A 17,024-nucleotide genomic window follows, 5' to 3' on the forward strand; every position below is an offset into this window, starting at 1 on the left:
GTGAGGGGGAAAAGGAAATAAAAGGTGAGGTGGGAATGGTTTTGGGGGTGATCTTTGCTTTCTGCTGGATGGTTGGTGGTACAGCTTGGAGGGGCTTCGTCGGTGGCTGATAAAAACAAAAATTAATATATCCGTGTGAGATAAAATGGTGAATCACCCAAAATAACTACATTAAAAATTGAAAGTCACCCCAAAATATCAAAGATGGCACTGAAGCATGCCTGGTTCCTGGGAGAGCACGGGGAGGGGGCTCTGTGCATCCAGGATGGATCCCTGTCTCCTTCCCCTTCTCCCAGTGCCTCGTCCTTGTCCCAGCCAGGAGCTGCAGGGTGAGTGTGGAGCTCTCATCCCAAGGATTGCACTTCCCAGCCTGGCAGGTTCTAAATCCACTTCCTGTGGCTGCATTTGGTTTTACTTCCCCTAAGCTCTGCGAAAATAAATTGAATTTTTACTGGTATTTACAGAAATAAGGTAATTGAATCGTATATTTGAATATAGATCTGTATTGTATTTTATGATGGAATCGGGGCTGGGAGGGATCCACAAGGATCATGCAAATCCAATCCTGGTTTTAGATATCATAATTCTATATTATAGATCCATTCCACAGGTTCAGGCGGCGATGGGAGCTTTGGAATCACCAGATCCTGGAATGGTTTGGGTTGGAAAGGACCTAAAAGCTCATCCTGGTCCCACCCTGGGCAGGGACAACTTCCACTGTCCCAGGATGCTCCTTCCAGCCTGGCCTTGGACCCTGCCAGGGCTGAGGTGCTGAAGCAATTCCAGGGAGCAGCTCCGGGGGTTTTGAGGGGCTGGGGATGAAACTCGGGGATGTGGCAGAATGGATGTTCAGGAAGGAGCCAGGCAGGTAAAATGCAGCATCCTGGATAACCCAGGGCTAAAACCCAGGGTTTAAGGGGAGCTGGATGTCCCCAAGATCTCCCAAATTTCATTCCCTACTCCTCAATTTACACTTCCTCTCAATTTCCCATTTGACAGGAAAACACAGATGAGTTTTTACCCCAAAAAAAGATAATTTTGATCAGAAATTACTGCCGCATTTCCACGTTTTGTCCTCCCCTTCCCTTTGCTGCTCAGGCTGAGGGAGGAGAAGGATTTTCCAGGAGTTTTCCAGGCTGAATGGCAGCATTGTGTGTCCCTGCTCGGGGCTGGTGGCTCTGCAGAGTCAATGAGATCAGGTGAAACCAGGGCTGCCTTTTGACCCCTGGCTGCCAACAAAAAAGGCTTCTCAAGATAATTGCAGGAATCCACGGGTGAGAAAAGTCCCTCCATTTTATTTCTGGAAGTAGGGAATAAAGAGTGTTGCTGTTTAGCTCAGACAGTGCTAGTTAGCAAGAAAGAGGAAATTAATTTTATAGACCATATCCACATTCTTTTCTGCAGGCTGGAAAAAAAAGTCCCTTCCCATCCTCCTTGTTTTAATTTTTTCTGGAGTGACATCAACTCCTGTTGAACATTTTTTTTTTTTTTTTTTTTTTTAGACTTGCAAAGAAATGACTAAAAGGCATTTTTATGACAGCCTTGAGCTTCAATAAACTTCCACACAGGGATGTCCCTGCCTCTGGATCGACCTCTTCCCTCTGCAACCTTTATATTCCCAGGGCTGTATCTTCTCTGTGCCTGGGATTTGGGGAAAAAAAAATTAAAAAAAAAGAAATATAAAATAAAAATGCCTGGAGATGTGATGTCATTTGGGATACAGGAAAAGCCTTTTCCAGCTGATCCTGGGAGGGCAGAGCTTCTCTGCCAGAGAGATTTGGGAGCAGGAGAGGCACATCTGAGCCCGTGAGAGGGTTTTGGTGGCCATGGAAAGGTTTTGGTCACCATGCGGGGGTTTTGGTGGCCATGGGAGGCTTTTGGTGGTCATAGGAGGGGTTTTGTGGCCATGGGAAGGTTTTTGTGGCCATGGGAAGATTTTGGTGACCATGAGAAGGTTTTGGTGGCCATGGGAGGCTTTTGGTGGCCGTAGGAGGGGTTTTGGTGGCCATGGAAAGGTTTTGGTCACCATGCGGGGGTTTTGGTGGCCATGGGAGGGTTTTGTGGCCATGGGAAGGTTTTGGTCCCCATGGAAAGGTTTTGGTGGCCATGGGAGCATTTTGGTGGCCATAGGAGGGGTTTTGTGGCCATGGGAAGGTTTTGGTGGCCACCTGAGGAGGTGGCACTGCAGTGACCCCAGCCCTGTCCCCACAGAGCTGGGCTGAGCTTCCCTTTGGGAACCTTTAAGGAAACTCCAACACTGCTGGAAAAGCCTTCAGGGCCCTGAGTTTGGATTGGGGGCTCTGAGGGCAAATTCCTAAACACGAACTGACCAAGGGCTCCCAAGCCCCTTTGTGGGGGTGGGAGGAGGGAATTTCACATCAATTCCTGGCTGTCCATGAGGGATACATGGAAAAACTCCAGGAGACAACAATGCCACGGCCTCAGCACTGCCCTGCTCCTCCTCAGAGACCCTGCAGGGGCTCCTCCAGGTTTTTTGGGAGTTCTCCCCATGGACACAGTGAGGGGAGCCTGCAGAGGATCCCAGGATGCTGGGAGAGCCCATCCAGCCCTGGATCCATCCCCTCTCCAGCAGCGCCAGCTGAGCCAGGGCAGCGCCATTCCCAACCCATTCCCAGCCCATTTCCAGGGCAGGAATTTGGGATGGCACCAGGCTGAGGCTTGGGGAGGGGAAGCCATTTCCCAAAATGAGTCAGCAGGAGCTAAAAATAATGTCCCCGGAGATAAACCCAAACCACAGCCAATGGGGTTCATTCCAAATTGCTTCACTCCCTGCCGCCCTGCACCCCCAGCCCGCCCTGCTGGGAGGCTGCAGGGCAGTCCCTGCCCTGGGCTGGGGTGCAGGGGGTGCTGCTGGTGGGATTTTGGGACTGGGAGCCCTCCAGGTGCTCAGGGTGGGTGTCAGTGTGGGGCTCCTGTCACAGAGCACTCGCAGAGGTTCCAGGTGAGGAAGAGAATGAGGTGGGAAGGGAGTTTATGATATTCCAGGCATCGTTTTTATCCACAAAGCCACGCTGTGTGCATGGGGAAACTCCGTTTGAGCAGAGCTCAGGCGCCAAACCAAGCCCAGCTTCTGCTGCAGCCCAGCACCATAGAGGGCTGGGACACTGTGGGGTGGCTGCTGCCACCAACACGGGGCCTTTTTCCCAGGAAAAGTTGGGATGAAAGGTTGGCTGCTGCTGGAATCACAGCTCTGCCCTTGCCAGGCTTGAAAGCGCCGCCAGCATCGCTGCTGACCCCCATTAAAGTGCTCCCATATGGCCCCAGAGCTCAGGCAGGCCCAGTGTGTCACTGGCTTAACTGCAGGCTCGGGGCTGACCTGATTTAGGGCAGCCTGGGTGAAAAAAGGCCAGTTGGACACACTGAGTCAGGTTTAAAAGCCCCTTCTTTCAGTTTATCGTAAACAATTAGGGGTGAAACCCAAGCTGCTCCTAATCCAGAATAGGAGGGGTTCCCTCTGTGCTTTGAACCCACTCTGGAGCTGGGCTGGTTTGGGGAAACTGAGGCAAAGGCACTGCTGGGGTGGGAGGGGAGGTCCAGGAGGAGCCACACACCTGTCCCAGCACGGCACATCACAGCCACCCCATCCCAAAACCTCCCACAAATCCCATCCCATCCCAGAACATCCCACAGATCCCACCCCAGAACATCACACAGACCCTATAGAACATCACACAAATCCCACCCCAGAACATCACACAGATCCCACCCCAGAACATCACACAGACCCTATAGAATATCACACAGATCCCACCCCAGAACATCCCACAGATCCCACCCCAGAACATCACACAGACCCTATAGAATATCACACAGATCCCACCCCAGAACATCACAGCCATCCCAGCACCTCACACTGATCCCATTCAATCCCTTCACACTCATCCCAGCATAGAATCTCACCCTCATCCCATCCATCCCATCCCATCCCATCCCATCCCATCCCATCCCATCCCATCCCATCCCATTATCCCATTATCCCATCCCATTATCCCATCCCATCCCATTATCCCATCCCACCCCTCTCCGTGTCCCCTCCTCTCTCTCCTCCCCGCTGCCCCTGGCTCCCTGTCCCTGTTTGTGGCTCAGGCAATATTGGGACTGTCAGAGTGACATTAAAACATTCACCCAAAACACCTCTGCCTGCCTCTCTCCTCCCCTCTCTCATCTCCCTCCTCCTCTTTTCCTCAATTTTTTTTTTTTTTTCCTGGTGCACGTCAAAATTCCCAGAGTGGGGCTGGGAAAGGGTTAAACATTTGGAAAGGTCTTGTTTGAGGTAGAGTGAATTTTAACCACCACACACATAACGAATGCACAGCAGCCTGAATTGCTGGTGAGGAGCCAAGAGCACAAGAGAGGAGCTGCTGAATTTTAATGATTCATTATTGCATGGAAGGCCTTTGTCTTCCTTTATCCGGTGCACAATAAAAGAATTAATTGGACAGAAAATGGCAGGGCAAAGAACTGACAAGTCATTAAGGGGCTCTGAATGGCTGATTAGGTGCACATTGGGGGTGGAATTTCAACTGCACTGTTGCAGCAAGGGCTCCAGAATAATAATGGCATGGCACAGTTTATATTTTGTATGCAGTACCAGAAAGGCCTTTCTGTCGGCATTGTGGGGCTATTTATTCTGCTGTCTATTTAGCCATTGTTGGCATTGTGCTGCCAATAAGAATGCGCAAACAAAGTTGGGATTTTTTTTATTTTCTTTTTTTTTTTTTTTTTTTTTTAGAGGTTGGGCGGGGGGGGTTTGGATTTCAACTTCAAAATAATTGGGGAAGCAGAATCTCGCTCCGTGCGTGGTTTTATTAATTTTGCTCTCTCTCTCTCTCTGTGTGTGTGTGTGTGTTGAGGACTGGCTGTAAATATTTAGACTTGCCAGAAGGAGCTTCATTTAGCACGAGGAAAAAAGAAGGAATAAACTTCTCCTGCTTCTTTCTTTCTTTTTTTTTTTTTTTTTTTTTTGGCTTTTTTCTTTTTTGTTTTTGGCTTTCCCCGTTCCCAACGAGCCGGCGAAGCCCCGCGCAGCTGCCGGAGCCCCCGTGGTGGTGGAAAGGCCGGGGCTTGGGGCAGTGAGCGCTGCTTCCCCGGCCCCAGGCCGGGAGGAGGATGCAGCCCAAGGAAAAGCAGCCAAGTGGAATCATCGGTCGCTAGGAAGTGCCTGGGACACCTCGCGCTCGCATCCCTCAGCCGCGCTGCTGGTGGTGGTGGTGGTGGTGTGGAGTTTAAATAAAACCCACACACACACAGACACACACAAGGGAGGGGAAAAGGCAGGAGTACAAGCCCGGCCCGCTGGGTAGGTGTGATTCCCATGAGGAATGGGCTTGGTTGTTAAAAGGAATAACAAATAGGAATCGCGGTTCGCTGTCAGGGCTGGGCGCAGCTGCTGTGAAGTTTCAGGGGGGAAAAAAGGGACTTTAATGGAGATCCAGCTTCCTTTCCTTTTCCCTTCCCTTTTCCCTTCCCTTCCCTTCCCTTCCCTTCCCTTCCCTTCCCTTCCCTTCCCTTCCCTTCCCTTCCCTTCCCTTCCCTTCCCTTTTCCCTTCCCTTCCCTTTTCCCTTCCCTTTTCCCTTTCCTTTCCTTTCCTTTCCTTTCCTTTCCTTTCCTTTCCTTTCCTTTCCTTTCCTTTCCTTTCCTTTCCTTTCCTTTCCTTTCCTTTCCTTTCCTTTCCTTTCCTTTCCTTTCCTTTCCTTTCCTTTCCTTTCCTTTCCTTTCCTTTCCTTTCCTTTCCTTTCCTTTCCTTTCCTTTCCTTTCCTTTCCTTTCCATTTTCCCTTGTCCCTTTCCTTTCCCTTTCCTTTCCCTTTCCTTTCCCTTTTCCCTTTTCCCTTTTCCCTTTTCCCTTTCCTTTCCCTTTCCTTTCCCTTTTCCCTTTTCCCTTTTCCCTTTTCCCTTTCCTTTCCCTTTTCCCTTTTCCCTTTCCTTTCCCTTTCCTTTCCCTTTCCCAGCTGATTGATCTCATCCAGCTCCTCTGGAGCATCCCTGGATGCTCCTGCCAGCGAGATGGGATGGACTGGGATGGACTGGGATGGACTGGGATGGACTGGGATGCACTGGGATGGACTGGGATGGACTGGGGCGGATCCCCGCTCTGCCTCCCATCCCAATCCATTCCCCATTCCCCGTCCTTCCCAGCCCAGGGGCTTTAGGGACCCTCCCACCCCTTAAGGGGGTCCTGGCTTGAGGGCACAGGGACAGCTCCGTCTGCTCCTCCTCCGTCTCTGATCCCAAATTTCCCTGCCTGGGACGGATGGGAGCAGAGGGAATCTCATCCCTACGTGGGGTGATGCTTTGAATGAACAAAAATCCATTAGGAGTGGATGTCAGGAGTGGTTTTGGCAGTGAGGGAGGTTCCCAGAGCAGCTGGGGACGCTCCATCCTTGGCATTGTCCAAACCCAGCACTGAGGGCAGTGGGAGCTGTCCCTGCTCTGCGCCACATTCCCCCTGGAAGCTGCAGGGCAAGCAGGGGTTAACAATATCCGTGAAAATGAGGATTTGAGTGTCCTGGAGATGGATGAGCTGCAACCCAAAACCTTGTTGGGAAGGAAGAAAGGGAAAAGCAAACTGGGGCTGGGACCTAAATGCCAAAAAACACAAAAAAATTTAAAATATAAGTAAAACAAACAAACAAACAAATAAACAAACAAATATATATATAGATAAATAATACCAAAAATGCCACTCTCGGTAGGATACAGCAATGAGAGTGAAATAAAATGTTTGTTTAACTGAATATTCAATGAAACAAAACTATTTCAATAAAATGCTGCAATAATATTTGAGGAGTGGCACTCTTCATTCAGAGAGGGAAGGGATGTGTGGCAAACACAAATAAAACAGAATAGAATAGAATAGAATAGAAAATAGAAAATAAAATAGAAAATAAAATAAAAAATTAAATAGAAAATAAAATATAAAATTAAATATAAAATTAAATAAAGTGGGAAGGTAACTGGTTCCACTGGAGTTTTTTCTTCCTTTAGCTCCTTAACAGTGTGAAAGAAGAAAAAAATGTTATATCAAATATATTTAATATATTTATATACACTTATATTTCATATATATTTTATATATTCATGTATATTTATTCTGTATATCTAGTGCCATTTGTGCTCCAATATTTTAGATATCAATTTATATCTTTTTATATATTAATATTTTAAATATATGTCCACATATCTTGATATATTAATATATTTACAAATATTTAATATATTTATATATCCTTATAAATTTATTTCTCTAAATTTATTTATATGTTTAATGACTTGTAAATATATTTTAATATCTGGCTTGTGAGTGAAAAATCCTGAGTTTGGGGTTTTTCCAGGGATACATTTCCAAATCTTTGGGAAAATCCACTCAAACCAGGATAAATCCTGAGTTTTGGGGCCTTCCCAGGGATACATTTCTAAATTTCTTGGAAAATCCTCTCAAACCAGGATAAATCCTGAGTTTGGGGGCCTTCCCAGGGATACATTTCTAAATTTCTGGGAAAATCCTCTCAAACCAGGATAAATCCTGAGTTTGGGGCCTTCCAAGGATAAATTCTGAGTTTGGGGTCCTCTCAGGGATAAATTTCTAAATCTTTGGGAAAATCCACTCAAATCAGGATAAATCCTGATTTTTGGGTGTTCTGAGGGATACATTTCTAAATCTTTGGGAAAAATACATGAAAATCAGAATAAATCCTGATTTTTGGGTCTTCTCAGGGATTCAATTTCTAAATCTCTGGGAGAATCCACTGAAGGCAAGGCTGTGGAAGTGCTGCTGGGCTTTGGGGTGGTGAAGGGGCCTGGCCAGGACTGTCCTGCAGGAGGGAAGGGTCAGCCTGGGGAGCAGCTGGAGCTGCCTTGGGGAGCGCCAGGCAGAGTCTGGGAATGGGAACAGCCCAATCCCAAATGGGGCTGTGCCCCCATCCCATCCCACCCCAGCTTTCCTGGGAATGGGAACAGCCCGATCCCAAATGGGGCTGTGCCCCCATCCCACCCCAGCTTTCCTGGGAATGGGAACAGCCTGATCCCAAATGGGGCTGTGCCCCCATCCCACCCCAGCTTTCCTGGGAATGGGAACAGCCCGATCCCAAATGGGGCTGTGCCCCCATCCCACCCCACCCCAGCTTTCCTGGGAATGGGAACAGCCCGATCCCAAATGGGGCTGTGCCCCCATCCCACCCCAGCTTTCCTGGGCATTGCCATTCCCCACCTCCCAGGAGCTCCTGGGCTGTCCTGAGCTCCCAGCCCAAACCTCAGGACACAGATTTCCAGCCTGAAATGGCTCCAGCAGCATCCTTTGGATTTTCCCTTTTCCCTAATTACAGGGATTTGTTTTTATTACCACCACGGGCTTGTTCCAAACCCAGCCAGCTCAGGGAAAGCTTCCACAGGCTCTTGGATCTGAGCTCTTGGATCAGGCCAAGGCGCTCAGGGGAGATTTCCCTATAACAAATTATCCATTATTTGCTGGTTCTTATTTAATTATCAGCCAGGAGCTGCAGATATTTCCCTTCCACGTGCCCTGGGATGGAGGAGGAGGCTCCCACTGCCTGCAGAAGGATCCCAGTCCCACAAAATGGGAACAGCTGGGTCCATGGGGTTGTGTCCCAGGTTGTTTGGAGCTGAATATTCCCAAGCTCAGGCACCAGGAGGTGAATTTTGGCCAGGGTTCCTCCAGCCCAGCCTCCCCTGTCAGCTCTGTGCCCAACACCTGCTTCACCTTTTTTGGGAAAAGTCCCTGGGATTGCCTCAGACCTCAGCTGGACACAGGATTTGGGGGGATCTGAGGCATCCCTGCTCTGTGGGCTGAGCTTCAGCTCTCAGGGAGTTTTGGAAAGGTGGGAAATTGGTGATGTTGACCTCTTGAAGAAGGTAGAAAATTAAGATATTTTTGGGTTCTTGTCCTCAGGGTGTTTTTCCATCATTTCAGGTGTATCCTGTGGAGCAGCAGGGAGGCAGAAATGTTTTAATTCCTTTAAAACCAGTGACTTTTGCCATGGATTTCACTGGAGAGCCCCTGACCTTTGGAAATGGGCTTTGCCTCTCCCTTAAAGCTGCTCTTGGTGTGTCTCGTCCCACCTGGGATCACCTGAGCTTGGGAATGATCCTTTCTCCCAACCCTGGAGTGGTTTCCCCATGGATTTCCTGTTGCAATGGAATATTTGGAGAGAATAATTCCCAAGGCTCAGGGAAATCTGATAGTGCTGCCTCTGATTTATTGGAGCAGGGGAGGTGGGATGTGATCTGCTGCTGCCCAGACCCATGCTAACAGAATTCCAGAATTCCACCCCTTTTCCCACACTGGAATTGCAGTGCTGGATCCAATGCTTGGCTATTCCCTGCAGGACTGCAGCAAAAGCCAAATCCTGGAGGAAAATCTTCCCCCTGGGGACACCTGTGCCTCCCCTGGCAATGGGATTTGGTGCCATTTCTGGAGGTGTAAAGCTCCATAGCAGCAGTTAATATATGCATACTTTGGGTTCCCTCATTACCATTTCAGTTGGCTCGTTTACATAATAACACAGAACAGAAGATCATTTGCATAAAATTAAAAAAAAAGGGGGGGGAAAAAAATCAAATAACTGAACGTTGCTTTTATTTGGAGAGGGAGCCTGTGAAGTTATTTATATCCCCAAAGTCCTGAGGAGCCGGATCCCCGGCAGGGAACCGAGCTTTCCACACAAAACACGACTTGGCCACTTCAATTTATTCATGGAATATCAGCTCCCTCTGTGCAGGAGGGTTGGTTTTTTTGGTTTTTTGGGTTTTTTTTTTTTCCAGCAGCTGACGGGAAATCCCCTCCCAGCTGCAGCAGGAGCAGCCCCACTCAGAGCCAGACAAAAGTCAATTCCCCCAGCTCGGCCCTGCACCTGAAGGGCTGGGAATGAGGGCTCTGCTCCTTGGAGACCAGTGCTGTGCTGGAAAAATGCTGTGGAAAAACGTTATTCTGTTCCAGCACTGCTGCCTGGGGTCAGAACCTGATCTGGGGGGGTTTCACCCATCCCATCCCACATCCAGAACCTGATCCATCCCCATCCCACATCCAGAACCTGATCTGGGGGGGCTTCATCCATCCCATCCCACATCCAGAACCTGATCTGGGGGTGTTTCATCCATCCCATCCCACATCCAGAACCTGATCTGGGGGGGTTTCATCCATCCCCATCCCACATCCAGCACCAAGAGCCCAAGGAAAGCTCCTCGTGGTTTCCTGGATTTCCTGCCGTGTCCCAATGGAATCACGGGATCATTTAGGCTGGAAAACACCTCCAAGGCCATCAAATCCAAGCTGTGATCCATCACCACGGTGCCAACTGAACCACAGCACGTGCCAGAAGGAATTATCCCAATGTTCCATAGGCAAATATTCCAGCTGGCCCTCCCGTGGCATGGGCCCACACTGCAGGTGGTGTCACCAGAACCATTTGGGTTTGGAGCTGCATCATTTGGAATCACAGGATCTTTTGGGCTGAAAAACACCTCCAAGGCCTTGGATTCCATCACCACCGTGTCAAGCAAAGCGCCAGGTGCCAGAAGGAATTATCCCAATTTCCACGGGCAGACATTCCAGCTGGTCCTCCCGTGGGATGGGCCCACACTGCAGGTGGTGTCACCAGAGCCACCTGGGCAGGGTGAGGCTCTGTCTGTGCCAGCAGAGGAGCCCCCAGCCCTGGTGAGGCCGTGGGGAAGGGAGGGAACAGGGGAATGGGATCATTATTGAGGCCATGTGGACGTTTGGGGCAGAATTCCAAGCCTGGCAGGCTCAGAGCTGGGCCCCACCACGCCCATGCCAACAATTCCCATTCTTGTTGGCGCTCCCAGAGGAGCCAGGGCAGCCCTTGCACTCCCATTTTTCTTGGGAGCATCATGCTGAGGGACACGGAATTCCCAGCAAAACTTTGTCCCATTGTCCCCTGGATCCCAAAGCACAGGGACAGGAGGCAGCTCTGGGTCACATTTCCAAGCTTCCATGTGCTCTGCAGGACCTTGGCAAGCTGGGCACTGCTCATCCCAAAAATCTCCAGGAGGATTGGCACCAGTGGGAAAATTGTGGAGGTCAGTTCCTAATGAGGGCTGTAGTTTAACTTCAGGGATGGTTTCAGCAGGAGGTGCTGGAATAAATCTCTCAGTGCTCCAGAGGCTTTGGATGCTCCTGGGCCAGGCTCAGCTCCTGTGACCCCTCTGCAATCCCAATCCCATTCCCAGTGTGCAGAAAGATGCTGCAGGTTTGGAGACTGGGAAATGAAGGGAGGATTTGCCCTGGGATTTCTCCCAGCAGACCTTTCTCACCCAAATCCCAGCCCTCTGCACGTGCCTGGAGTTCCAAATCAGCCCCAACTCCATGGCCCAGGCTCCCATTCCCGCATGGAACCCACACCTCCAGGTCTGGCTGTGCTGGGGACAGGCACAGGGCTCTCCTGGTGGAGATTCCACTGAGTGAGACCCCTTTGGGTCTCCTGGAGCCAGATCCAGTCAAGGGAATCGCCTTGGGAATGAGGGAACCCACCCTGCTGACACCCCGGCCGTGCTGCAGGGAATTCCAAGGCTGTTGGGTGTTGGATTATGTCTTTTTTTGACTCAGAGATGGGGTAACTCAGAGATGTTTTAAAAACTTTTATTCCATTTTCAGTCTCATGTGAAGGGTGAGACAATGCAGATGTTATAATTCTCACCATCACAACCAGAAGTTAACTATTTCCAAACTAAAAGTCCAAAAGTTCACCACAAATCTATTTCCCACAGTTGGAAAGTGCTGTTCTACGACGCAGGACAGGTGCTCTGCTTGCAAATAACCAGAATAATAATTATGACCGCTGTTAATTGCCAAAAACCACCCCACTCCTGTGGCTGTAACTCCCTGCTCAGCAGAGCCCGTGGGGGATGTGGAGTTACCTTTGCTGTAGGAAGAAAATGCAATCCTGGCTCAGCCCTGGAGCATCCCAGAGGGAATGACCTGCTCCGTTTTTGGTGTTTTATTGCCAAAATGCAGAAGATTTGGCCCGAGCTGGCTGTTCTCTGGGCAGAGCAGGGAGCAGAGCCCGGTGGGGGCAGCCACTCCTGATTTGCAAGGGAAATGCTGGATAAATAATCCTCATTTTACCTGGGTAATGGGCCACCCCCCATTCCCATTCCCGTTCCCATTCCCATTCCCATTCTCATTCCCCATTCCCATTTATATTCCCTTTCCTCATTCCCCATTCCCCATTCCCACTCCCTTTCCCCATTTCCCATTCCCATTTACATTCTCCATTCCTGTTCCCATCCCCATCCCCCTTCCCAACCCCATTCCAGTTCCCATCCCCATCCCCATTCCCATTCCCACTCCCACTCCCATTCCCCATTCCCCATTCCCCATTCCCCATTCCCCATTCCCCATTCCCCATTCCCATTTACATTCCCCATTCCTGTTCCCATCCCCATCCCCATTCCCCATCCCCAACCCCATTCCAATTCCCATTCCCATTCCAGTTCCCATCCCCATTCCCACTCCCACTCCCATTTCCCATTTCCCATTCCCCATTCCCCATTCCCCATTCCCACCCCCAGCAGGCAGTTTCCCCCATTCCTGCTCTCCCCCAGCCCATCCCAGAGCAGGAGGACAATGCAGATGAGATGCAGATGAGATGCAAAAGAGAGGGGCCAGGATTTGCATCCTTGGCTGGGTGCAGAGGCTGCTGGAATTGTTTTCCAGCTCTCCTGGGGGTATCCACGTCCCGGCTGGGCCCTGAGGGATTTTGGGATGTGGGATTTGAGGGACGGGGACGGAGAGCTTGGTCGGAGCAGCCTTTGAAGCTCCTGCTCCTCCCTGTGGACAGGAGGTGGGCACAACCCTTTTATTTCATCTCCTTATCCCCAGGGGCTTGGAATTCTTACCCTGGGCTCGGATTCTGTGCTGTGCTGCCAGTCTCCACTGCCAGGTCCTGCCAGGGTAATAAACCTCTCCCTGCTTTGCTGGGAAGAGTTTTCCCACTCAGGCTGAGGGGAAAACCCGCTGGGCTGGGTTGCTCCAGGGCCACCAAGGCCTGGATGTCCTCCCTGTCCCTGCTCTGTGCCAGAAAACCCGGCTGGCACCGAGCTGGGAGGTGGCTCCTCATTCCCCAGCCAAGGCACAGCCCTTTTCTTTTTCCTGGGACAAACATTTCATGTTAATTGTCACTGGATTTCTGTGGGGTGGGCTGCAGTGGGAAGGCAGGGACACGGCTCTGAAGGGACGGGGAAGGAAAAAGGGAAGGATGCTTGGGAAGAGAGCAGATCCCAGGGGGCTGAGCCACAGAATCCAAATGTTTGGGTTGGAAGAGACCTTTGGAAGTCATTTATCCAGCCCCAAAACTTGCACTCAGCTGGGGATAAAGGTTGGAATATTGACCTCACACCCCAATTTCTCAGCGTGTAGGGCCGTTAGGATTTTCCCAAATTCTTCCTTTCTCCCACCCTTTTTCTCTTGGGTGACATTGACCCCGAGCCCTGTCACCTCAGATTTCCTGTCGAACATTTGGTGTCCAATATTCACAGAATCCACAGAATCCACAGAATCCACAGAATCCACAGAATCCACATCTGAGGTGAATCTCCTGCAGAGAGAAGGAAAAACCCCGGGCCCTGCTGCAGCCCATCCTGAGCAGAGCCAGCGCTGCCACCCGAATGACTCCATGGAAGAATGTGCCCATGGCAGAGCTCCCTGAACATTCCAGGCAGGATCCTGCCTGCTCCTGGATGCCACTGCAAAAACATTCCCAAAAATCAGCCGTGACTCACTCCGGGGGCAGTGAGGATGGGGAGGTGCCAGGGGGGGCTCCTTGCTGCCCCCCACCCTCCGTGCCCAGGGAATTCTCTGCCCGGGGATGGGGCTGGAAAAGCCAGGGATGCCTGAGGGTTGAGGGGGGTCCTGCTCCCTGCCCCTAAACCCAGGTTGGGCAGCCAGGGTGGCTCCAGGAGCTCTCTGTGCCAGGCGCCCGGCGCTCCTGGCAGCCATCCCGGCCTCCTCCATCCCATTCCTGGCTCCTGCCAGCCTGGACCCTGCTCCTTCCTCTGCAGGGCTGCTCCTCCAGCCCTGCCAGGCTGCCCAGGACCCCACAGCCCTGCGTGGGCACCAACCGGCCCCGGGGGATTCTTGCTGGGAGTCCGGATGGCTGCTTGGAGCTGCTTGGCCAATTCCAGGGAAAACTCCTGGCATTCCTAGAGCCAGGGCTGGGATGGCACCGTGCAGGCTGTGAGGCACCTCCAGGTTGTGTGTGTGCTGAGCCAAGAGGGATTTCTCTGCCAGAGCAGCAGCTCTGCCCCTGCCTCCCTGCAGAGCCGCCGAATCCATCATTTTTCCATGGGATCTCTGACAGCAGCGAACACTTCTGGGCAGCCCCAGCTCCCAGCTGGGTTCTGGGTGGTTTCCATCCCTGGCCCTGGCTGGGCCCTGCTGCCACCCCAGAGTCTCCTTGTGGCTGGACATTCCCAGCCTCTGGTGGTTTTTCCAGCGGCTCCTGGCGTCCCAGGCCAGCCAGGGCTGGGCCCTCTCCAGCCTCCCGAGAACAAGGAACCGATTCAGGAGGAAACTCAGAGTGTGCTGCTGTCCCTTCACACCTCCCCAGCCCGGCCATAAACCCCTCCAGAGCAGCCCTGGAGGGCACAGAGGCGTTTTTGGGACGTGGCTCTGGCCGGTGTCACCTCACCCATCCTGGCTTTTCTCCTTGACCCAAGATCCCTCTCCTGGTGTGGCTCGGGGTGGCCTCGTGCCACCCTGGGGCTCTGGGTTCGCCCCAGAACAAGATGAGCAGAAAACCCTGGGGTTTGGATGGGGATCTGCTGTGGGGATCCAGGAGCAGGAGCAGGGTCCCTGCAGCCCCCAGGAGCCGTGAGGGCTGTTCAGAGCTGCCAATTCCCGGCTCCTGCAGCCCCATCTCCCAAAATTCCCCCCCGGCTCCCCCACCTGAAGGCTTTACAAGACAAACACCTAATCCTGCATGGAAATTAGAGCCACATAATATCTCTTTTCACTGCGAGCCGAGGTGTTGAGTCTGATTACAGCACACACTGTTTGCTTTGTGCCAGGGCAAAGCCCCTGTAATTTCTCGGCCAGTCAACATCGAGGCTGAAAATCCACAGGCTACTGTGCAAACGAGCTAGCAAATATTAATCCACGGGAAATGATCTGGGAGGGGAGGCAGGGAAAGGGGAGGGAGGTTATTTATACCCCCTTCCCCCCCCGAGATTAATAATGCCAAATTAAAAGTGGAAAAAAATGAAAGAGGGGGTGAGGAGGAGGAGGAGGAGGAGGGAGGGGGGTGACACATTCCTGCTGTTGCTGCTCCCTGATTTCCTGGGAGGGAAAATGCCCCATTTCAGAGGATCCTGGAATGTCCTGAGCTGGGAGGGACCCACAGGGATCGTGGAGTGCCAGGATGGATCCTCCCTGGTCTCCCAGGAGCTTTGGAGGGTGACAGAGATGGGTGAAGCTCCTCACGTTGTCCTGACCTGCCCTGGGCTTCCCACAAGGAGAGAGTCACTAAAAAGTGCCCTGACTCAGTTTCCCCATCTTTAAACACAGAATTTTGAGGCTTCCTAATTCCCAAGAGCATCCCAGCAGGACGAGAGGAGTGGATGCTCAGTGCTGAGGGTGTCACTGCACAAATCCAGCCTGAGCACTCGGGGAAAGCCCCTGCCAGGTGCTGCTTTCCCAAATTCAGGCAGTGCCTGGGGAGACCTGCCCTGCCCCAGGCTGAGGGCAGACACTTTGTGTTCCACCAGGGCTCACAGGTGAGACCCCTTTGCTGGGAGGGCTGGGGAGGCTCCCCTGGAATCCCCCCAAAATCCTCACTCCCATCTCCTCCCCAGAGCCCTGCTCAGCACCCAGCCTGCCCTCAGGGCTGGGGTGCTCCCCACAGGGACACCCCTCATTCCCACATGGACACCCCTCATTCCCACATGGACACCCCTCATTCCCCACATGGACACCCCTCATTCCCACTGGGACACCCCTCATTCCCCACATGGACACCCCTCATTCCCACAGGGATACCCCTCATTCCCCACATGGACACCCCTCATTCCCCACAGGGACACTCCTCATTCCCACAGGGACACCCCTCATTCCCCACATGGACACCCCTCATTCCCACTGGGACACCCCTCATTCCCCACAGGGACACCCCTCATTCCCCACTGGGACACCCCTCATTCCCACAGGGACACCCCTCATTCCCACTGGGACACCCCTCATTCCCCACAGGGACACCCCTCATTCCCCACTGGGACACCCCTCATTCCCACAGGGACACCCCTCATTCCCACTGGGACACCCCTCATTCCCACAGGGACACCCCTCATTCCCCACTGGGACACCCCTCATTCCCACAGGGACACCCCTCATTCCCCACATGGACACCCCTCATTCCCCACATGGACACCCCTCATTCCCCACCTTACAGACCCTCAGGAATGGGGGTTTGGGGCTGCAGCCCCTCAGCTCCCTGCAAGCCCTGCCCTGAAGGATCAGCACAGGGCTCTGCAATCCAGCTCTTGGGCTCTTCCCAGGAAAAACATCACCTTGGCCTGGGAGGCAACAAGAGTGACGTTGTGTGGAAGGAAAGAAGGAAGGAAAGAAGGAAAGAAGGAAAGAAGGAAAGAAGGAAAGAAGGAAAGAAGGAAAGAAGGAAGGAAAGAAAGAAAGAAAGAAAGAAAGAAAGAAAGAAAGAAAGAAAGAAAGAAAGAAAGAAAGAAAGAAAGAAAGAAAGAAAGAAAGAAAGAAAGAAAGAAAGAAAGAAAGAAAGAGAGAGAGAGAGAGAGAGAGAAAGAAAGAAAGAAAGAAAGAAAGAAAGAAAGAAAGAAAGAAAGAAAGAAAGAAAGAAAGAAAGAAAGAAAGAAAGAAAGAAAGAAAGAAAGAAAGAAAGAAAGAAAGAAAGAAAGAAAGATTTGCTTTAACCTGTGTGGGCTTGCAGGCAAAGAACCCCAGGGGATCCAGGAGAGACAGCCCTGGAGCCTGGCCAGGCACGGGATAATGGGATAACGGGAAG

Source organism: Molothrus ater, chromosome 16 (assembly GCF_012460135.2).
Source record: "Molothrus ater isolate BHLD 08-10-18 breed brown headed cowbird chromosome 16, BPBGC_Mater_1.1, whole genome shotgun sequence".
NCBI classification, from domain to species: domain Eukaryota; kingdom Metazoa; phylum Chordata; class Aves; order Passeriformes; family Icteridae; genus Molothrus; species Molothrus ater.